The sequence below is a fragment of the Manis javanica genome, chromosome 4 (assembly GCF_040802235.1).
Source record: "Manis javanica isolate MJ-LG chromosome 4, MJ_LKY, whole genome shotgun sequence".
NCBI lineage: Eukaryota > Metazoa > Chordata > Mammalia > Pholidota > Manidae > Manis > Manis javanica.
In genome coordinates this window covers 96,517,361-96,541,690 of record NC_133159.1, presented here as the reverse complement: position 1 = coordinate 96,541,690, position 24,330 = coordinate 96,517,361, and the positions used below count along the sequence as shown (strand labels likewise).

Below are 24,330 nucleotides of genomic sequence, written 5' to 3'. Positions count from 1 at the left end.
AACTCAAATTTTGAGGAAACCCAGTAACAGAAAAATCTTTAAAAAAACTATTGAAAAAAATACAGATCACACAACTAAGAGATAATCAATCACATTGACAAAACAGAATTCTCTTCAGTTTTGAAAAACTCTTAGCCACTATGTCTTCAAATTATGGTTCCTTCCCATTCCCTCCTTACACTCCTCTGAGATTACAACTGGATGGGGGCTGGACCTTCCCATGGTAATACTTTCTTCTCTCTTCTGTGTTTTCCATACTTTTGTCTCTCTGTACTAAGAATTTGAGTCCTAGAATATTACCTTTCTCAGAGATGATTTTCATTTACATAGACTATATAAATCCAAATCTCTTTTAAGAATTATTTCCATGATTGACATGTTTTATCCATCCAGATAACTTCAAATTAGGCTGCAATTCATCTGAGGACTGGTTTACCTCCAGTTCACCATCCAATCCATTCTACGTTGCAACCCCTTTAGCATTCCAACCCAAAAGAGCAGGATTTTACCTGAGCTCTCACTCTTAGTGGGTCCTAGACTCCAACTTTAGTTTACTTGGACACTTGAGGCTTTCCAAAGCACCATTTAGACCATCAGGAGAGTTGCTGCTCCTATAACCAGAAAGCCACTGACTCCATAATTATAGCATTACTGCCACCAATAGGAAGCCAGCATGAAAGAAGCTGAAAAATCATGTAATCAACATAATTAGAGGCTATTAGCTCCAAAACCATATGCACCTATGACAGCACCATCAAAATGGATCCCACATGTCCCGCTTCTCAAAATCTCAAAGCCAGTCACTTTGGTTGTAACTCTGCCTTACAAATGCCACACGAATGCATATGACTGGCAGAATTTAAATCAAATCCATAAATAACAGTGCCAGGACCCTGGGAAAGTGTTTTTTTCGCTTTAAATCTTCCGCAATACAGCAAAGTACATTAGAAAAGAGGATGTAATGGATGTTGACCACCACTTCCAAAATCTACCAGGTACATGCAGTATACAATTTATATAGTTTTAAATCATGCAAAATAGTGTATTGTTTACCACACACACACACCTTTATCAAGAGTATATATTGATACTATGACAAGAGTAATACTGGATATATATAAAATGAAAAATAAATTGCTACAGTTTCTAAATGCTTACTGTCAGTGTTTGTACTTATCTCATCAAGACTAGTAATACTCAAGATAGATGACCAGCACTGATCCATGGGCCATACTAAGTAGTGCCCTTTTAGAAGTATCTGGGAGAAATGGGTAAAGAATGCTAGGCAAGGGCATCTCCCCATATCCTCTGGAAATGGAACTTCCTAAGAGGACGTTCTAGCCAAGACTGATGGGATCAAATGTGGAATGGAGGCCATCAGAGCAACTATCAATTTGTTCCTGTCCGTAGTTCCCTTGATTATCTCATCAAGATGGGTCAGAGTGTTCCATATAGAAACACAATTCTTAATCTATTCTTGTTCATTGATGGGGCACACATGGTTGCTGAAAAGATAAAGTCCTCAGGGGAACAGAGAACACACTCTCATTTCCTTTACAGTTTAATCAGTATGAGGAGTCATTTTCCAGTTATTGCCAATCTCAGCAGAGTTGCAGATAGGTCCTAATCTCCTGAAGCATAATTCTCCTTTGTCAAAGAATACTGTTTGCACAGCCGGAATTACTGGCTTATCCTGATTTCAGGCACTTGGCCTGAGAATCCCTAGCATGTAGTCTATGTGAAAATAGTTTCAGATCCCAAAATAATATTCTTTTCCTTGGAACTGTAGTCTTTAGGTTTTACCCTTAGTATGCACATCATTATATGACACATCATTACCCAGAGTCCACAGTTAACCTTAGGGTTCATTCTGGCGTTGTACATTCTATGGGTCTGGACAAATATATAATGATATGTATCCACCATTATAGTATCATAATGAGTAGGTTCACAGCCCTAAAAATAATCCTTTTTAACCCTTGGCAACCAATGATCTTTTTCATGTCTCCACAGATTTGCCTTTTCCAGAATGTCATATAGTTGGAATCATACAGCATATAGCCTTTTTAGATTGGCTTAATATGCATTAAGTTTCCTCCATGTCTTTTTATGGCTTGATAACTCATTTATTTTTAATGCTATATAACAACATTTCATTGCCTGGATGTACGACAGCTTATTTATCCATTCACCTACTGAAGGACATCTTCGTTGTTACAAGTTTTGGCAATTATGAATGAAGCTGCTATAAACTTCCATGTGCAGGTTTTTGCATAGACAGAAAAAAATATGTACCCTCTTATATATTAATTTGACATCTAAAATTTGTTATTAAGCTTAATAGTTACAAAGAATGTAATTTCTGGCATATTATATGTTGTGTTGTACATGATTTAAGTATATCAAAACTTGTGCACTAAAGATTTAGCCCAATTTACAGAGGATACTCACCATATAATCTAATTGGCCAGTCCATTTACTAAACCAATCAAGCAAAACAGATTTGTCAAAGAAAGTCATACCTCCTTTCAATTGAAATGTGTTGATACAAACCCCTGTGATACCCATTGGTCTCTAAATCAATTCTAGCTTAGAAAATAGAGGACAGAGTTTGTTGTCCTGATGCAATAAGGTCCTGCCTCCTCCAATATTTCTGACCTAAACCCTCTTCAGATTTCTGTAATGGGATTTTCTCTGGGACTATGCATTCTGAAATTTTCTCTTCTGTGGAGGTCCCAGAGAACTTTCTAGCATGGGGTAATGAACCACAGTAAGAATTGGGATAAATGACAGCTATACCTTTCTTTTGCAGTGGGGGTAACGACTGTTGGATAAAGCAAACCAAAAGAGAAGTACAAGACCTTAGGCATCCACTCTCAGGAGAGATTTTTAGTTAAGAGTACAACTTAATCTGAGAATCTGCAGAATAACTCCCCTAAAAATATAACCCAGTTTAAAGATTAAAGATATTTGTCCTAGGGCATTTCACTTACCTATAATTCAGATGGGATAAAAATACTTACAAGCCGAAGCTTCCTAAAATTTCTACTGGAATGAATATAATAAAGAGCTATTTAACAGCCCAGTTCTACTAAAGAAAGTCTCAATTCTAAAATATGTTATATAGAACTGCTCCAGGCATTATTAATTTTATGAATTTTTTCCTTCATCTAAGTATGAAAAAAGAGAAAAGCACTTGAAATTTCTAAATCAAAGAACCACTAAAAAGATTAATTCACCTCAGAATGTTTACACACAGACGGTAGAGCTATTTAACACATCAAGCTCTGACTCGAACAGCTAATACGTGCTGGACGTGATTAAACTTTTTGAGCTTAGCTGCCAGCTATGATTTGTCTCACTTAAAGCAGTTATGATTTTTAGTCACTAAGACTTGTCTCATCAAGTTAATAAGACCTTATTCCATAGTGTCAAGATTAAATTTAAAACTTCAAGCTTTAAAAAGATTCAGAAGGAAATAAGTATGAGTATCCAAATTTTCAAAAAAAAGACTTGGATTGTACACAATTCTACCAGCATTTGTCCTCAACAATTTGCCTTGTAAAGGACAGTGGGAATTAATAACTCTAACTTTTCTTGGCAATGATGGTGGTGACAAGAACTACTTTCTAGGTTTTCTGATCTCTCCCCTTTTCTCAGAACTCTCAGGAATGTGCAAGCAAACTAGGCTGGAAAACCAAAGTCGTGCCCCATACCCCCACAACACAAACACACTCTGCCTCCACTCCAGGAGAGAAGAATTACAAAAGCCCTTGGAAATGTCACTATGTTCTCTACTCTTTCTCCATCAACACTGAAAACAAAGCCACTGTCATTTCCTAAAATGACAATGGCCAGTTTGTGAATTTACAAGAGGCAGAAAATATCTAAAATCAATAATCTTAAAAGAATTTGTTATTAAGTGGAGACCAGTATTAGGCTTCAAATTCACATGGAAACATTCAATCAACAAGGCTGATTTAATGAAGATACTGCTGCTAAGTAGCTAATTTACTGGCTTATAAATTGCCCTAGTCTAGAGTTTCAGTTTACAGAACCACCTGTCCCAAGGTAAATCCCAAGATTCAAGATCTAAGAAACCTCATCTTCTTTTGCTTCCTTTTCTGTTTGAAACTGAATAGAGTGAAGAAAACAAAACAATAAAAAAAAAAAAAAACGGAAATCTCTGATGAGATGACGAATATAACTACGGCAGCTGGGTAGCTGCACACTCAGCAGTTGTGAAAAGCATGACTTTAATCAATGCGCATATAAAGAAAATGTAAATCTGGCTCTGCAAACTTTCAGTATCTTTATCATTCCTGATCTTCTTTATCATTCAAGGCAAATCAAGAGTTAAATATGATCTCCTGGAAGAGAAATGAACAATTTGCTAATTAGAATGCTTAAAGAAGGATTTGGGGTCTAGCTTTCAGAATATATGAAAATTGATTCTAGATATTGCTTTTATTTAACTCATAATAAAACTCTAAAAATATCAATATTTTAGCTACTAATATTCTTCAGATTTTTTATTACTGACATGGCCAGACCACCCTACCATCCAATAAATATAAAGTGTATTTCAGATAACAGATCTCAAAGTTCTTGATCTAAAGCAAACTTATGCAAATGCGTTGGATAAAGCAAGTATTTTAATAGCCTTTTCAGGTAATTGCAGATATTCTTCTTTGGTACTACACCAAAGCTTGGTAAGTGATAGTTTCTTAATGACTAATTATAATGTGAAATCTAAGGACTCCACCCTTGAGTCATGAGGTCCTTTAGGGGTCCATGAACACTTTGAGAATGGTTGTTTTAAGTCATAAGTCTATTTAAACTATATGTGTATTGTATGTCTTGATAAAAATTGTAAACATTTATATACTCTTATTAAAATAATTTTGATCAAGGATATAAAATTTTTAGTCAAAGAGAAAAACATGCAATCATTCTTGTTATTATATAGCAAAATAACTCAGAATTTTCTTTCTTAATAAGACAGAAGGGGGTGTCAGAGGGTGAGGGAGAGAGGGTTTCTCCAACATAAAAAATGAACACCTTTAATTTCCAGCCTTTTGCCACCTCTGTCCACTGGAATCTTATGTACATATTGTTCAAGTATGACATTTTTCTACCTCGTGAATGATAGCTTTCTCTGAAGGATCTTCAGCAAATGTTAGTCAGCTACCTTTTGCTCAGATGAGCAAAGCTTCAAGTCTGAAATTTTTTGGAAAGGCAGAAACGCAAATTTGCCATGAAGTCCCAGCCAATGGGACTTAAAGACCCAGCACTGAGAAAGATTTCCAGAGAATGGAATTTAGTGCCACCACCAAATGACATGCATTGTAAATATTCTGGACTTGTTTAATGAATTCTATTTAAGTGTTCCTACAAGTCCTTCTGCCAATTAGTGTATCACCTTTTACATCAATATTCTATACGGCAGCAAATAGAAATACTTTTGTTATACCATGAACAAGCTGGGCAAACTATTCAAAGAATGATACACATGGGAAATTTTGGCTATTTCCAACTTCAACCAAATTTCCTAAGAAAATACCGAATGCCCAATATTTACTTAATAGTAATAAAAAATCAACTTCATCTATATGTCTGCTTGACTGTGCCTATATCGATTCACAATTCCAATCAACTTTTCTTGACTTTAATACTCTGGAAGACTCTTATGACATTGTTATAGTGATCCCCATTTAAAAAATGTCAATCCTAATTTTCTTGTAGCTGTTTTAAAAATGAGGATTGACGTTTTGGAAGTAGTATAGAGAACTAATAAAGGTGATCATATCTGCAAGTGGGAAAACTAATATGGTGTACTTAAAGGTAATGAATATACATACATGTGTATGTGTGTGTACTTATTTATTTAATCCTTTTATTAGCCTCAGCCAATGTCAGGTTCAATAATCTGAATCTGCAACAAACATTTTTAATTATCCTTGTAAGATAATAGTGAGCATCTATTCATCCAAATAAGCATGATTTTTATCCAAGGAGCTAGGTGGAAGAAATATGGTCCCAAAAACATGTATAAACTCAACTTGGGTTCCAGTGTCCCTGTTGAAGGTTAATTTTATTTATTTCTTTTCTTAACACCAGTTCAACTTCTTTCAAATGTAAGTAATCTATTTGTAGACTTACAGAATAGATAGTATTGGTATACATTAATTAGTATGCATTTTAATTTGAAAATAGTTTTCAAAATAAGGGAAAGAAAAATGACTTTTTTTTTTAAGTTTTAAGTCTGATTTGCAAACTATAAGCTAATTCCAATAAAAATATTTCTCCCTTTAGTAGTTCAACTTTAAGGACAAGATATCATGAAATATCATGAAACAGTTAAAATGTTTATTATAAAAAGGTTTCAAGAAACTAAAAACTATTTTTACTTTAGCTGATAAATAGCAGAACATGAGAACAAAGTTCAATGAGATCCAACTTAGCATCTTTCATTACTAGGTTTCTGGCTCCCAATTGTAAAAGTAGACTTCTCTTAAGCAGACATGGCATGAAAAACATAAAGCTCTGAGTTACTACTTCAAAAAGAAAAAGATGAAGCCCATTAGCTACTGAATACCCCATCCAAGGTAAAAAGTAGTACTTCTACAGTAGCAGATTAATTGTCTACTTGTCTATACACAATTTCCTAACTGTATTACTTGGACACTTCACCCTTCCTTTCAACTATCTAAGCACAAACTGCGGTGTAACTTTCTTTATTAACTCTACAATACCAAAGAATAAGGGTTAGTTTTTATCAGTGCAATAAAAAGAGGCATATTTTGTTAACTAATAAAGGTTCATATGAAGGAAGACTATTAAGGTCATGAGACCCAGAGAGGATCAACTGTGAATGTCCTAAATTCCATGATTGTTTTTATAATTAAGAGTTTAAATGTTACACATCATAGAACTGTATAATCATTTAAAACACTGTATCAGAATACACACCAAACTTTTTTGCCATTCACACAAAATTTGAGTTCCTGGAGCGAAAACAGTAAACAAAACAGATATGCTCCCTGCCCTCATGGAGGTTAGATTCTAGGGAAGAAAGCAGGCAAACATGTAAACAAATTAAGTAAACTACATAAACTACATAAATATATTTTGTTAAGTATAAAACAACATTGTTGGGGCGGAGCCAAGATGGCGGCGTGAGTAGAGCAGTGGAAATCTCCTCCCAAAAACACATAGATCTATGAAAATATAAGAAAACTCTTCCTAAAATAGAGACCAGAGGACACAGGACAACATCCAGACCACATCCACACCTGAAAGAACCCAGCGCCTTGAGAAGGGGGTGCTTGCTGGAAGCCTTGAAGGGACAGGGACCCCAGTGCTTACGGAGGCAGGGCAGCAGGACTGGTGAGCGGATAACTGGGACCGGCGCCTGAGGACAAAGAAGATCGCGCATTTTTTCCTTTTTCCTTTTTTTTTTTCTTTTTCCTCTTTCGTTGTTGCTGTTGTTTTGGTTTGGAGAGAGCTTTTAAAAGGGCAGGACAGGACACTTAGACCAGAGGCAGGGAATCTGGGGATCTCTGGGCACTCTACCCCCTGGGAAACAGGAAGCACAGAGGCCCCTTACGGAGATAAATAGCCTCCCAGCCGCACCGCCTCCAACCGGGCTCCACCACTTTGGAGGAGCAGCCCCAGCCAGGCCACACCCACAGCAACAGCAGAGATAAACTCCATGGCAAATGGGCCGGTAGCAGAAGCCCTGTCTGCGCACAGCTGCCTAGCACAAGCCACTAGAGGTCGCTATTCTCCCAGGAGAGGAAGGCCACAAACCAACAAGAAGGGGAGCTCTTCCAGCGGTCACTCGTACCAGCTCTGCAAACTATCTTTATCACCATGAAAAGGCAAAACTACAGGCAGACAAAGATCACAGAGACAACACCTGAGAAGGAGACAGACCTAACCAGTCCTCCTGAAAAAGAATTCAAAATAAAAATCATGAACATGCTGACAGAGATGCAGAGAAATATGCAAGAGCAATGGGATGAGATGCAGAGAAAAATGCAAGAGCAATGGGATGAAGTCTGGAGGGAGATCACAGATGTCAGGAAGGAAATCACAGAAGTGAAACAATCCCTGGAAGGATTTATAAGCAGAATGGATAAGATGCAAGAGGCCATTGAAGGAATAGAAACCAGAGAACAGGAACGTATAGAAGCTGACATAGAGAGAGATAAAAGGATCTCCAGGAATGAAACAACACTAAGAGAACTATGTGACCAATCCAACAGGAATAATATTCGTATTATAGGGGTACCAGAAGAAGAAGAAAGAGGAAAAGGGATAGAAAGTCTCTTTGAAGAAATAATTGCTGAAAAATTCCCCAAACTGGGGGAGGAAATAATCGAACAGACCACGGAATTACACAGAACCCCCAACAGAAAGGATCCAAGGAGGACAACACCAAGACACATAATAATTAAAATGGTAAGGATCAGGGACAAGGAAAGAGTTTTAAAGGCAGCTAGAGAGAAAAAGGTCACCTATAAAGGAAAACCCCTCAGGCTAACATCAGACTTCTCGACAGAAACCCTACAGGCCAGAAGAGAATGGCATGATATATTTAATGCAATGAAACAGAAGGGCCTTGAACCAAGGATACTGTATCCAGCACGACTATCATTTAAATATGATGGCGGGATTAAACAATTCCCAGACAAGCAAAAGCTGAGGGAATTTGCTTCCCACAAACCACCTCTACAGGGCATTCTACAGGGACAGCTCTAAGTGGCAGCACCCCTAAAAAGAGCACAGAACAAAACACACAACATATGAAGAATGGAGGAGAAGGAATAAGAAGGGAGAGAAGAAAAGAATCTCCAGACAGTGTATATAACAGCTCAATAAGCGAGCTAAGTTAGGCAGTAAGATACTAAAGAAGCTAACCTTGAACCTTTGGTAACCACGTATCTAAAGCCTGCAATGGCAATAAGTACATATCTCTCAATAGTCACCCTAAATGTAAATGGACTGAATGCACCAATCAAAAGACACACAGTAATAGAATGGATAAAAAAGCAAGACCCATCTATATGCTGCTTACAAGAAACTCACCTTAAACCCAAAGACAAGCACAGACTAAAAGTCAAGGGATGGAAAAACATATTTCAGGCAAACAACAGTGAGAAGAAAGCAGGGGTTGCAGTATTAATATCAGACAAAATAGACTTCAAAACAAAGAAAGTAACAAGAGATAAAGAAGGACACTACATAATGATAAAGGGCTCAGTCCAACAAGAGGATATAACCATTCTAAATATATATGCACCCAATACAGGAGCACCAGCATATGTGAAGCAAATACTAACAGAACTAAAGAGGGAAATAGACTGCAATCCATTCATTTTAGGAGGCTTCAACACACCACTCACCCCAAAGGATAGATCCACCGGGCAGAAAATAAGTAAAAACACACAGGCACTGAACAACACACTAGAACAGATGGACCTAATAGACATCTATAGAACTCTAAATCCAAAAGCAACAGGATATATACATTCTTCTCAAGTGCACATGGAACATTCTCCAGAATAGACCACATACTAGCTCACAAAAAGAGCCTCAGTAAATTCCAAAATATTGAAATTCTACCAACCAATTTTTCAGACCACAAAGGTATAAAAGTAGAAATAAATTCAATAAAGAAAACAAAAAGGCTCACAAACACATGTAGGCTTAACAACATGCTACTAAATAATCAATGGAACAATGAACAAATCAAAATAGAGATCAAGGAATATATACAAACAAATGACAACAACAACACAAAGCCCCAAGTTCTGTGGGACGCAGCGAAAGCAGTCTTAAGAGGAAAGTATATAGCAATCCAGGCACACTTGAAGAAGGAAGAACAATCCAAAATGAATAGTCTAACATCACAATTATCAAAACTGGAAAAAGAAGAACAAATGAGGCCTAAAGTCAGCAGAAGGAGGGACATAATAAAGATCAGAGAAGAAATAAACAAAATTGAGAAGAATAAAACAATAGCAAAAATCAACGAAACCAAGAGCTGGTTCTTTAAGAAAATAAACAAAATAGATAAGCCTCTAGCCAAACTTATTAAGAGAAAAAGAGAATCAACACAAATCAACAGAATCAGAAATGAGAATGGAAAAATCATGACAGACTCCACAGAAATACAAAGAATTATTAAAGACTACTATGAAAACCTATATGCCAACAAGCTGGAAAACCTAGAAGAAATGGACAACTTCCTAGAAAAATACAACCTCCCAAGACTGACCAAGGAAGAAACACAAAAGTTAAACAAACCAATTACGAGCAAAGAAATTGAAATGGTAATCAAAAAACTATCCAAGAACAAAACCCTGGGGCCGGACGGATTTACCTCGGAATTTTATCAGACACACAGAGAAGACATAATACCCATTCTCCTTAAAGTAGAATTCTCCAAAAAAGTACCATTCTCCAAAAAATAGAAGAGGAGGGAATACTCCCAAACTCATTCTATGAGGCCAACATCACCCTAATACCAAAACCAGGCAAAGACCCCACCAAAAAAGAAAATTACAGACCAATATCCCTGATGAATGTAGATGCAAAAATACTCAATAAAATATTAGCAAACAGAATTCAACAGTATATCAAAAGGATCAAACACCATGACCAAGTGGGATTCATCCCAGGGATGCAAGGATGGTACAACATTCGAAAATCCATCAACATCATCCACTACATCAACAAAAGAAAGACAAAAACCACATGATCATCTCCATAGATGCTGAAAAAGCATTTGACAAAATTCAACATCCATTCATGATAAAAACTCTCAGCAAAATGGGAATAGAGGGCAAGTACCTCAACATAATAAAGGCCATATATGATAAACCCACAGCCAGCATTATACTGAACAGCGAGAAGCTGAAAGCATTTCCTCTGAGATCGGGAACCAGACAGGGATGCCCACTCTCCCCACTGTTATTTAACATAGTACTGGAGGTCCTAGCCACGGCAATCAGACAAAATAAAGAAATACAAGGAATCCAGATTGGTAAAGAAGTTAAACTGTCACTATTTGCAGATGATATGATACTGTACATAAAAAACCCTAAAGACTCCACTTCAAAACTACTAGAACTGATATCGGAATACAGCAAAGTTGCAGGATACAAAATTAACACACAGAAATCTGTAGCTTTCCTATACACTAACAATGAATCAATAGAAAGAGAAATCAGGAAAACAATTCCATTCACCATTGCATCAAAAAGAATAAAATACCTAGGAATAAACCTAACCAAAGAAGTGAAAGACTTATACTCTGAAAACTACAAGTCACTCTTAAGAGAAATTAAAGGGGACACTAATAAATGGAAACTTATCCCATGCTCATGGCTAGGAAGAATTAATATCGTCAAAATGGCCATCCTGCCCAAAGCAATATACAGATTTGATGCAATCCCTCTCAAATTACCAGCAACATTCTTCAATGAATTGGAACAAATAATTCAAAAATTCATATGGAAACACCAAAGACCCCGAATAGCCAAAGCAATCCTGAAAAAGAAGAATAAAGTAGGGGGGATCTCACTCCCCAACTTCAAGCTCTACTACAAAGCCATAGTAATCAAGGCAATTTGGTACTGGCACAAGAACAGAGACACAGACCAGTGGAACAGATTAGAGACTCCAGAAATTAACCCAAACATATATGGTCAATTAATATTTGATAAAGGAGCCATGGACATACAATGGCAAAATGACAGTCTCTTCAACAGATGGTGCTGGCAAAACTGGACAGCCACATGTAGGAGAATGAAACTGGACCATTGTCTAACCCCATATACAAAGGTAAACTCAAAATGGATCAAAGACCTGAATGTAAGTCATGAAACCATTAAACTCTTGGAAAAAAAATAGGCAAAAACCTCTTAGACATAAACATGAGTGACCTCTTCTTGAACATATCTCCCCGGGCAAGGAAAACAACAGCAAAAATGAGCAAGTGGGACTCCATTAAGCTGAAAAGCTTCTGTACAGCGAAAGACACCATCAATAGAACAAAAAGAACCCTACAGTATGGGAGAATATATTTGAAAATGACAGATCCGATAAAGGCTTGACGTCCAGAATATATAAAGAGCTCACACGCCTCAACAAACAAAAAACAAATAACCCAATTAAAAAATGGGCAGAGGAACTGAACAGACAGTTCTCTAAAAAAGAAATACAGATGGCCAACAGACACATGAAAAGATGCTCCACATCGCTAATTATCAGAGAAATGCAAATTAAAACTACAATGAGGTATCACCTCACACCAGTAAGGATAGCTGCCATCCAAAAGACAAACAACAACAAATGTTGGCGAGGCTGTGGAGAAAGGGGAACCCTCCTACACTGCTGGTGGGAATGTACATTAGTTCAACCATTGTGGAAAGCAGTATGGAGGTGCATCAAAATGCTCAAAACAGACCTACCATTTGACCCAGGAATTCCACTCCTAGGAATTTACCCTAAGAACGCAGCAATCAAGTTTGAGAAAGACAGATGCACCCCTATGTTTATCACAGCACTATTTACAATAGCCAAGAATTGGAAACAACCTAAATGTCCATCGGTAGATGAATGGATAAAGAAGATGTGGTACATATACACAATGGAATACTACTCAGCCATAAGAAGTGGAAAAATCCAACCATTTGCAGCAACATGGATGGCGCTGGAGAGTATTATGCTCAGTGAAATAAGCCAAACGGAGAAAGAGAAATACCAAATGATTTCACTCATCTGAGGAGTCTAAGAACAAAGGAAAAACTGAAGGAACAAAACAGCAGCGGAATTACAGAACCCAAAAATGGACTAACAGGTACCAAAGGGAAAGGAACTGGGGAGGATGGGTGGGCAGGGAGGGATAAGGGGGGGGAAAAAGAAGGGGAGTATTAAGATTAGCATGGGGGGGGGAGGGAGAAAGGGGAGAGTGGCTGTACAACACAGAGAGGACAAGTAGTGATTCTACAACATTTTGCTAAGCTGATGGACAGTAACCGTAATGTGGTTTTTAGGGGGAACCTGATATAGGGGAGAGCATAGTAAACATAGTATTCTTCATGTAAGTGTAGATTAAAGATTAAAAAAAAAGAAAGAAAGAAAAGGGGGATTACTCCTTGATAGGATAAAACTATTGGTAAATCAAAGATCAACACATGCTTTAAATATCCTTAATGTTGATCACTTAAAGGGTGTCAGATGATCAGCTATGGAGGTACTCTTTTCTGATAATATTCCTTTCTCTTAATAAAAATAAAATAAAATAAAAAATAAAAATAAAAAAAAAAACAACATTGTTTGGAGGTTGGGGAGACACTATCTTCTTTCCATACACCTGTGTTGTTTCATTTGTTTCAAAGACATATTATAGTAAGGAAACACAAAGTAGCAAAGGTTTGAAAGATGAAAAATTAGTGATAAAGAGGCACAAATCTCAATCATCTCACAAACTAGATATGGGGATGAAAGCACAGCATAGAGAATACAGTCAATAATTCTGTAACACCTTTCTTTGTTAACAGATAGTAACTACACTAGTTGGAGTGAGCATCTAATAATGTAGGTAACTGCCAAATCACTATGTTGTATACTTGAAACCAATATAATACTGTATATCAACTATATTTCAATAAAAATTTTTAATTAAAAAAGAATTTAAAGATTTTAAATTAAAAAAATAAAAGACAAGTTGTATGTGCTCATTATTTAAAAATTAAAAGATACAACTGTGAAGAGAAGACAGAATTTACCTGTTATTCTACCACCCTCACTTAAGTTATTCACATTTTGATGTACAGTATCTTAAACGTACTTCCAGGATAGTCATACAAGAGCATACAAGCACGGGATTGTATTTGTATGCTGCTTTATAGCCTGCTCTTTTCATTCAATATCAGAAACTCTTGTTGATATGTGTCTAATTCTACAGTATTATTTTTGAATAATGGTATTGTACTCTACAGATGTACCATACTTTAAAACTTAAGAGCACCAATATTCTTAGTATTTGCCAACAGTGGTAAAGTTTATTTCAAGACAGACAATAACCACCACCTACATTTTTTCTACATTAAAAGTGCATGGGGTATTTAGTATCAGATGAATAAAAAGCAGCTAGCTCTCCAATATAACAGGTCTGTGGGTTATTTAGGGCTGAGCATTAAGATTCTTGGGTAAAAGTTGGCCACCTAGTCAAAAGAAGCACAAAATTCATTTTTATTTTTCACTGCAAATTCCTAACTTCCACAGTACTTTTCCACCTCAATGTGGTTAGGCACCTAGGCTCCTCCTCAGAGTCACATCATAGAGAAGCTAAAGTAATGTATGTCTGTAATATATTTTAGAAAAGAAAAGCATAATTAACTAAAACAAAAACCATGAGATCAATTTACAGTAGTCCTCTTTAGGGATGAGGATATCCAAAGACTAGGAAATAACTTCTTTGGATATTTCAAAGTTAAAGAGAAGTTAGTAGAACTGCTTCTTTATTACATCAGTCTTAATTAAAATATATACTTACAAGTTTCCTTGTCCTTGATACTGTTGTATGATTAGTACTTCTCACACCTATTAGCAAAGATAGAGGTTCTTTTGTCTCATAAACCAGAGAGGAAAGGAGGAAAGGGAAAAATAAGAGAGACTTTGATAAGGCTTACAAGTGAGTTATAAGTAGAGAAGGGTAGGTTAAAGGACTTTAAAGTTTGTGTTCATAGTCCATTATGGAATCATGCTTCAGGCAATCTAAGTTGTGAATGAGCAAGAAGGGAAGAGACAGTCAATTACATGATTCCCCAGGGAGAAAAGGACATGCCAACCATCAAGTGGCACCAGTGCTTTAGGACACCTTAGTCTTAAAGACCAAGTCAGAAACATAAAAAGACAACAAGATAGTTTTGTTACACATTCACATATTGATGTGATACAGCATTTAGTAATTTGCAAAAGTGAAATTAGTTTTCATTAACTGACAATTTCCACCATTCTAATTTTATTGAGCACTAAAATTTTACTCCAGATACCAATACCTCCTTATTGTTTTTCTGAATACACCTTGCCAAATGAAGTTAATTTCCTCAACTATATCTTACTCAGTGCTTCTTGGGTAGCATTCTGAAACTAAAACTAAATTAATTCTGAATTCTAAAAACAAAAACTAAGTAACTGTTTCCCTAATTAGTTTGGATGTATGCTTTGAGATCATAAATTATGAAGGACAGTAGAAATTATTCTTTCCACTTAAAAAAAATTAAAACCTCCCCTATTACCAAATGTTAGCATTAAATGAACTCCAAGGAATCTGATTTTCCCGGTTTTTGAGTTGGGAAAATATGAAACCATAAAAACCCCTCTAACATGCAGAGGAGCCATCAGGTGAGAAATTGGGGATCAACAGAGGTGAGGCTTAGAACCCCGCCCCGCACCCCCCGCCCTCCCGTTTTGAGAGAAATCTTCTGCATCCGTGGATGTTTTGTTGCCCTTGTCTAGCTTGGATTAATACTTAGTCTATAGGCACAGACCTGATCATCTACATTTGCCCTCTTACAGCACTAAATTATGTTTTCTACCTTTATCTTGCATCTACCTACCACTTCAGCATTTTATTAAAAAAATAAAAAATAAAAAATAAGGGAGAAACGTGGGATTCACATATAAATCAAGTATAAAAATCAAATGAATAATCATATCTGACTTGACTGTTTATACTTCATGATGTGTGATCAAAACCAAAAGTTTCTGTGATATGACTGCCCTTGCACTGTTCACCATGTAAGAACTTGTTCGTTATGCTTCAGAAGATTGGAGACTGTTGAGAATTAGGCTTGGGGTTGATTAATGATTGTGCATTGAGTCCCCTATACAGAATTTTATTGTTGTTAACAACCATTTGATCAATAAATATGAGAGATGCCCTCTCAAAAAAAAAAAACCAAAAATGTCATGTTTTCTGGGCCTAGTGCCCTCTACAGTCAAAGAGACAGAAAACTATTTTTTTTTTTAAATAAAGAAAAAAATTACTGAATACAACTTTTGGCACACACAACTTATTGGTCTCACTTTCTGGGTTATTACTACACCAGCAGATTTTGCCTTCTTTAAGCTTCATTTTTACCTGCCTCTCACAGACTGAAAAACTGGCCATTTGTCCATGTTGAGACCATGTCCTGTTCCTTTCTCTGGCTTTTCTTTGTCCCAGGGGCACCTTTTTTTTTTTGGATATTTATTTATTTATTTATTTGGTATCATTAATCTACAATTACATGAAGAACATTATGTTTACTACTTCACCAAGTCCCCCCCACATACCCCTTCACAGTCACTGTCCATCAGTGTAATAAGATGCTGTAAAATCACTACTTGTCTTCTCTGTGCTGTTCCTTTCTCATGTTAATTTATTTCTTGCTTGAGCAAGAGTTTCTAAATATAGACCCATTTCACATTTTATAAAATATAAGAATGTAAGCATTAGTAAAAAAAGGGAAGTTGGAGGCTATATCTTTCAATGGTAGATTTTGCTTGGCAAAATTCCAGGTATTCTGAAATACCTGTATGTGTTTTGTTTTCTTCAACGACCCAAAAACATATTCAAGAAATCAACATCTAAGTGGCCATTTCAATTTACTAATGACCTACCTTGTTCCAGAATATGAAGAAATTTCTGGCTGGATTAAAATTATAAATAGATGTGTTGTCAGGCTTGTGTCACTTTATTACTTTGAATGTAAATGAGTATCTGAGCATAAAAGCTGGCATTTTTGCTGGAATCTACTTCACCTCCAGTATTCTGAAGACTAAATGGGGAGAATAAGTGGATTAAAATTCATTAAAAGATAAGCAACAAAGAAAGCTTTCCCATTTCTTGCAAAAAACTGAATTGAACTATTCACTCACAGAAATAATTAACACTGCACTTAGTTTCCCATAAAAAATATCTTAAGTTTTGAGGACTGGAGACAACATAGTGATACAGTAACATTTCATTTTAAATCATTAGTCTCATTCTAAAAGTTCTCAAATCGTATTTTAAAATACATATTTCTTCATCCATTTCTATTAATTTCTTACACACGTAATTGTTTAATAAACTTCCCTTGAATAAATCTGAACTTAATTTTTGTGCTACCTTTGACCCTCATCAGCTGAAATAAAGAACTGAGTTGTTTTATTTTCTTGTTTTATTATGACAAGCCACAAAAAAGCATTAAAATTGAATACTGCTTGGCATTAAAGCAATAGCCACCATCCTCAAATATTTGCAACAGCTTTTTTAGATGTTCACAGCTACTAAAGATACACCAAAAAGAAGTCAGTGTTACCTTAAGACACACTACAGTTAAATAGACTTTTTAATTGCAGACAAAAGAAATCTTGTACTGTTATGAAGATAGTAACAGTTTCTTTATTATAAATATACAATTTCCAAATAAGTGTTTTATTTTCCTGGAAACTACAGTAATTAAACCACTCTTCATTCTATGCACTTCATCAAGAAGTTTTCAAGGTGATAGAGGAAACACAAACATATTAAATAGTAACAATAGAATGCCGTATATATTTCTAACCTACTAAGCAGGTATTTCAAACCTGACGTTCACTGATCTCTGAAGGTGTTCCCCGAGTTGAGCAAAATAAAAGCCTTCATCTTATACAGCGAGCTGTCAAAGATAAGATTTGAAGCAATTTCAAGCACATTTGCTGATGCTTGGAAAGAGAGCAAGAAAATCCAAGTCAATGAAGACACCTAAAGTTCCATTTAACTAATGGCCCTTAAAATAGAATGCCTCTGGAAACAGTAATTTTAAGTTATTAAAAAAACATACACTTTCTGAAGAGAGGAAAATTATCCTGCCTGAATTTATGAAAATAATTTATTCACCTTTAGTATACACACAAGCATTTTGTTCCTTCACATCTGTGTGATCAGAATTTATGATGATTTAATACACAAAAGTCAATGGCCAAAGAATGTACAGAATCTGTGACATCATGATTTGTGAGTTGTGTTGTATCACACTCTCATCTGAACAGAAGTACAGGAGTTAAGAGCCAGGAGACTGGTGCAACAGATTCCTTTGACACTTTGGTAAAACCTATGGAGTCCTTGTCAGAATAATGTTTTTAAGTGCATAAAATAAAATACAAAGATGTACTTGTCAAAATATTTTTAACTGGGTATAATAATGTGCCTTTAAAATTACAAATTAGGTAAGATTAATGGGTCTAGTAACCACGGTAATTTTAAAGTAGTGATACATTTAAACAATTTTAAGAAGGCTGCAACCACAGTATTATGACATGAAAATATGTGATTTATACTGGTGACAAAGTCACTGGTACTGCTAATGCTCTTATGGTTTGATGTCTACATTCATAGTTGAAATAAATTCTAAATTTTACTTAAAGAGTAATGAAAAGATGTTGATTTTTTTTCCAACTAAGTTCACAGACTCCCTGGATTCCACTCACCATGGAGGATCAATCTGCAGATCCCAGGTTAAACACCCCTAATAGAAGAACAGAAGAAAAAGCTATTAAAGTAAAAGCTTAGTTTTGGTTCTTAAAATTCAATCAGACAATGTACAAAAGCCCTGTTATTATCCAAAACAGTCTAACACACAGAGCAGAATCATGAGGCTTCCATTCAATCAATAATATTCAGAGGATTTAGATAGGAAGAACAAAAACATAAGGAAGAAATATTTTTAATCAAATATCAATGCTCATATATTTTGATTTATGCAAAGGCTAAGTCATTATAATCAAATCAGATTCAACAATATGAGTTGTGATTAGCAAAAGGGTAGTGGGACAACCAACAGAGCTGGGTCCTACTGCTTCTGCATAAATAGTCAATGTCACTCCTCAGTGGCTCAGCCCTTGCAGAGTCTCACTCTCATGGCGGATGTGAACTCAGTGTCACTGTATACACTGTGACCCTAGAAGAAAAATCACCATTTTCTTAAGATACTTATTGCTGTTTTAATTACTTCTCTATATGATGCAGGGTCACCAGTGTTAGTCTTCCTGCCATACAGATCCATTACAAAATAGATCCTACAACCAAAAAAAAGGAGAAAAAAAAATTTACAGGGAAAAAAGCATAGAGGAAAATTTCAGTTCATCAGGGAAAATTAAAGAACATACACAATTTAAAAGGCAAACCGGAGCCAGATACTGTAGAAGACTTATATCTATCCAAATCCTAAATCTGCTAGGTACTAGAGAAAACCATGAGAAGGTTGATTAGAGAAATGACATAACCAGAACTGGCAACACATCATAGGACAGATTGAAGAGGAATGCAGTGATAGCACCAATCATAGCAGCAGCCTAAATTAGGTAGCAGTAGTTAAGAATGAGTCAGGGGAGGAAGGATGGGCACAAGAGATAATAAATGGGATAAGGGTTTGGCACTTAATTGCATTTGGTAGGGCAGGGATCCACAGAGAAATATTAAGATGACTCAGAGTTTTAAACTTGGAGGTTTTGGTAGTCAAAAGAAAAGACTAGGTTTGAGAAAGAAGGAAATTTGAGAAACAGGCAGAGATAATAAATCTTAAGCAACACATTAAGTTTGGAATGCATAAAAGGTAACTGGAATAGCAGATGATTGATTAAAAGTAATCAATCCCCATCCTCAAGGAACTTACAATCTGTAATTTGGTTACAGCAGAGGTTCAGATTTGGTAGTGATTCTATCAGAAATTCTCCAAAAGTTATAGGAACATACAAACTCTTCAAGAAAGAACAGAGAAGACCAAACCCCAGCAGCTTAAGAACAGAAATTCTAAACATTCCAAATACTAAAAGCCATTTGAAACATTAACATGGCACTAAAAACATTTTAACAAAATACTGGCTTTTAAAGAGGACATACATGGTTATATTAAATGTACTACTCCAAAAAGATAGTGCCTCAATCATATATGATACTGTATTAAACACACAAACTTAAATTTTCCCTTCCTATTCAAACTACTTGGAGGAAAGTGGTCAAACGTACAAACTTCAGGTATGAGATAAATAAGTAGTAGGGGTGTCATGATGACTATAGTTAACACTTAGGATTATAGAGTAAATCCTAAGAGTTCTCATCATAAGGAAATTTTTCTCATTTTTACTTTTATTATATTTATATGAGATGATGGATGCTAACTAAACTTACTGCAGTAAGCATCTCACAGTATATTTCAAACCATTATGTTGCACACCTTAAACAGTGATGTAAATTTTATCCCAGCAAAACTGAAAAAAATGTATTTCTCTTTAATACAGATATTCTAGTTCTCAATTAAGAAGGAATGTTAAATGCACAGTTAAAATACTGCCATTTGCAAACCACTAATGCAATAATAGAACTAGGCTGTTAATATAGCAGAATGAGGGACGATCAAACGTCATATGCCTCCATACATTATCACCACCTATGAATTGTATTTGCCCTCTCCCCCACACCATCCCTACTCTCAGAAGTCAAACCTGAACTAATCGACATTGTGCAAAATCTTCAATCTAGCTACCAATTTACAGGGAATACAGGGACAAGTTAAACTAGGACATGCTAAAACTATACGAGCAGGACACATTCAACAAAACACAGAATGAAGAAAAATAACCTGGTTCCTTCAATAAAATTACAAGGAAAATGAGGACTGGGGAAACAGTAGATTAAAAGATATATGAACCAAATGTCGCATGTGACTATTTGGATCCCAAATCAAACAAACCAGTTATTTTGAAACAATACAGGAAATTTTGAATATTTCTTGGTTATTTGGTTAATTTTTTTAAAGTGGGATAATGGTATGATGGTTATGATTTTTTAAGAGGCATCTCTATTTTAGAGATTCACTTAACTGGTTACAGATGAAATAATATATCTAGGATTTGCTTCTTAATAATCTAGTGATGATGGGTGGGTGGGTGCGTTAAGTGGGGGAACATACAGATGAAACCGTAATGGCTTTTGGTGGTGTTTGAAATGTTCCATAATAAATTGTTTAGAAGGGAAAAAATAAAAAGATCACTATTGATAACACAAACAAAAGCACAGACAAGACAGGAATGGATTTGAGTTTTGTTTCTAAGTCTTATAACCTGAGCAGCCCTGGGCTAGTCACACAACCTCTTAATGTCCCCACTGGTTACATGGAGACAAATATTACTTTTATAAACTCGTATTTGCTCAAGTTAGACACCTGGGAGATACCATTAACTCTTCTGGATTCCCCAGTCTATCACATCTGTAACACCACCTAATCTTCTCTGTTACCCTCTCTCTTCCATCCTTTTGCTACTGTCCATCTTGTCCAACACTGTAGTCTTACAACACTCCAAAAGCCTCCCTGTTCTCTACGTTGTAGCCAGAGTGATGTTTCTAAAATGCAAACTCTGATCATGCTATCCCTAGCCCACTTAAAACTCTTAAAACTGCTTTCAGTTAGCTTCCAGACAAGAGTGCCTCCCTGAACTTTTTTACCTAGTCCCTTCCCTCACTCCTTAAATGACTTCTAAGGCCTTCTATTATTTACCTCTCTCAACTTCCATTTCTTCCTCTCTTCCTCTTTATGCTTTAGCTTTGGTGAAAATTTTTCAGTTTTACTCATCCACCCTGTTCCTGTGGCTTCAGTACTCTTGTCTGGAATGCTCTTCCCACTATGATTCCCTGGCTTAGCTAGGTCCTAACCTTCAAGTCTAAAAGTTAAATAGCATTTACTCAGAGAAGCCTACCCAGAATGCTTCTATTCTAAACTGATTGTCTTTTCACATCTACATAATATAGTTTCCATAGGAACCTGTTGTTCCTTTATCATAGCACACAATACTTACTGTGACTATTGTGTATTTATCTGTTTTCTAGGTAAGACCATAAACTCCCGAGGGATAGGGCTGAAATTTGTTCACTGCTGAATCCCAAGTCTCTCAAAATGCCTTGTATAGCCAATAACAAATTGCTTAACAAATAAAATTCACAAGTTTCTTAACTGTTTTTCTCATATCCAAGTCCTACCTTCCCAGTCCTCAGGTGCAACAAAAACAGAATGCCCATGTAGGCATTTACAGGGACCTAAACCCTGCATAGGAATACATATTATGAAGTAGATTGAAAACACAGTAAGTTGGGAAAAGTTATTATTCAAAATATCTACTTTCAGTATGAGATAATTCATGTCCATTGTTGCAATTTTAAAGAAAGCTCAAGAGTGAAACACGTAATTTCCACCCAACCATTAATAAGTTTTCAGACCTAAAATGATATACTTAACCTCTCCTCAGTTTCCTAATCCTTAATATATGGGAACCTGACTGGCTGGTCAATTGAGATTTAAAAGTCAAAAGATACATAAATTATTGCAATACTAATCAGTTGGTTTCATTGTATGGTGGATGACCTTTTTTCCTTTTTAATCTGTTTCAGGATGTTATAGCCTATTATGTTAAACTCACAAATAAACCTTTAAATCTATTCAGCTATAAAAACCTCACAAAATGCTCCCCAGACCATTAATGTGCATATTTAACAAGGGTCACTGCAATATGATGAAACAACATCTATCTAAACTCTGAATTACTGAAGAACGTTCAACTTTTGTTTAATATTTTTTAAAAGCTAGGTGTCTTGAATTCTTGTATCATTTCTATGACAACTTGCAGGCAAAGTTATACACCAAAATAGGAGACTTGGATTTATGGGTACTATTTAATGCTTTACTAAAAAGCTAAAGATACGTCTCTGCTTCACCCCACTGGGCTGGTAGCTGACATGGAAATTGTTTACTAATGGCTTAATTCCTACTCACACTCTCCAAGCTCTCTCACAATTCAGAGTTCACCCTATCACGACATTCCGGTACCACATTTGCTTTAGCACGGCAATGACGTGTACACATTTTACTTCAAAACCAGAACTTTTGAAAAAAAATATTCAAAACTAGTTATGGCAAAGTAGCTTGTAAACATTTACTGTTATCAGTAGACGCCGAGTTTATAAGCAGACAACTGGAAACTAAGGAGTAATACGTTTGTTTCTTGGTCAAGACGAATTACAAACTAATTTTGACAAATACTTCTCGCACCAATTAAATCATGACAAAGAAATGAAATGTTAAAACGCACGTGGAAAAAAAGGATGTACTTAACGCGTGCATCTGACCAAGTGTAACGCTATCCTTCAGATTCCTCTCAACAGGGCCGCCGTAAAGACCCAGAGCGCCAGGGCGCTGCGGCGTACGTTTTGCAGCCACAGGTTGAATGACAAAGAGTTCCCGTCAGCACCAGTCCCGGGAGTTGGCCAGCGGCATGTCCCTTCGGCAGTCTATTCGAACCCTGCAGCTCCCCAAACCACTACGGCAAGTCACCAGGTGGGACCAGGACTGCCTGGCTGAGAAGGTTGGGGCGGGCATGCCACGAATCCAAAATAACTCCCGCCCCGAGGTCCCTTAACGAGGTCCCTTAACGCGCAGCAGAGGGCGGCTAGGAGAGTCCGCAGGCACCACGTTAATCAGCCACACGTCTTCCCTTTTCCAGACCAAAAGCATCTCTTCATCATTTAGGGGAGAAGAGACTTCCCCAAGGTCACCGGCACCACCACCCAACTCCTCAGCCAGGCCGGTGGCCAGCACCTGACCACGGGGCCGCAGCTAGGCTGGGAGAGGCGCTGTCTCCGCGTCTCAAGGTCTCCTTCACCAACGCTGCGCTCCGGAGCCACGCGGCTGCCGGCGGCCACGAGGTCCTTGCCGGGGCGCCTCCCTCCCGCGGAGACCAAGGTCTCCGCTCCCCCGGGGCTCCCTTGGACCCACCAAGGAAGCTAGGGCACCGCGGGGTCCGCGCCGAGAGCAGCCGCCGGCCGTTACCCAACTAACCGTTATGCGGGGCTCGCGGCGCCGAGCGTGTGCGTGACGCGGCGGCACAGCTGGAGTTCCGCGGGGCTCAGGGTCCCGGTCGCGTCCTCCTCCGGCTGCCTTGTTCGCTCGCTAGGGCACCCACGCGCCAGGACAGTCACGTCGCAGCTCGCCTGCACTTTGTCGGGCCGTGCCCGCGGGGCTGCCTTATAACCCGCCGAGGCCGGAGCATGCGCACAGGGGGCGGAGTCAGCCTTCCCGGCCGCCGCCCCCTCCCCCCGAAACAGACACCCGAACCGCGACTTGCGCCTCCACACGCTCTCAGGCGCGCGCCCCCGCTCTCCTGCTCGCGCGCACCGGCGCCCCCTCCCCGCCACGTGACGGCAGCACGGCGAGACCCGCGCTCTGCTGCCCCGCTCTTCTCTGCTAAACTCGCGCC

At 37.3% G+C, this 24,330-nt stretch overlaps 1 protein-coding gene across 4 annotated transcripts in view; it reads right to left on the bottom strand.

Moving 5' to 3' along the window:
* The window catches only part of SLC16A1 (solute carrier family 16 member 1), a 47,603-nt gene extending 23,523 nt beyond the window's left edge, over positions 1-24,080 (bottom strand). Inside the window, exons 1-4 of one of the 4 annotated variants that reach the window (XM_037005400.2) lie at positions 23,913-24,078; positions 18,517-18,554; positions 17,613-17,705; positions 16,684-16,841 (exon numbers count right to left, since the gene is read on the bottom strand). The gene's annotated coding sequence lies outside the window, so the exon portion shown is untranslated. Of the gene's footprint in view, positions 1-16,683; positions 16,842-17,612; positions 17,706-18,516; positions 18,555-23,912 lie in introns of all 4 variants that reach the window. The other 3 variants (XM_037005398.2, XM_037005401.2, XM_037005399.2) reach the window with 3 other exon arrangements.
* Positions 24,081-24,330: the final 250 nt, after the last annotated feature.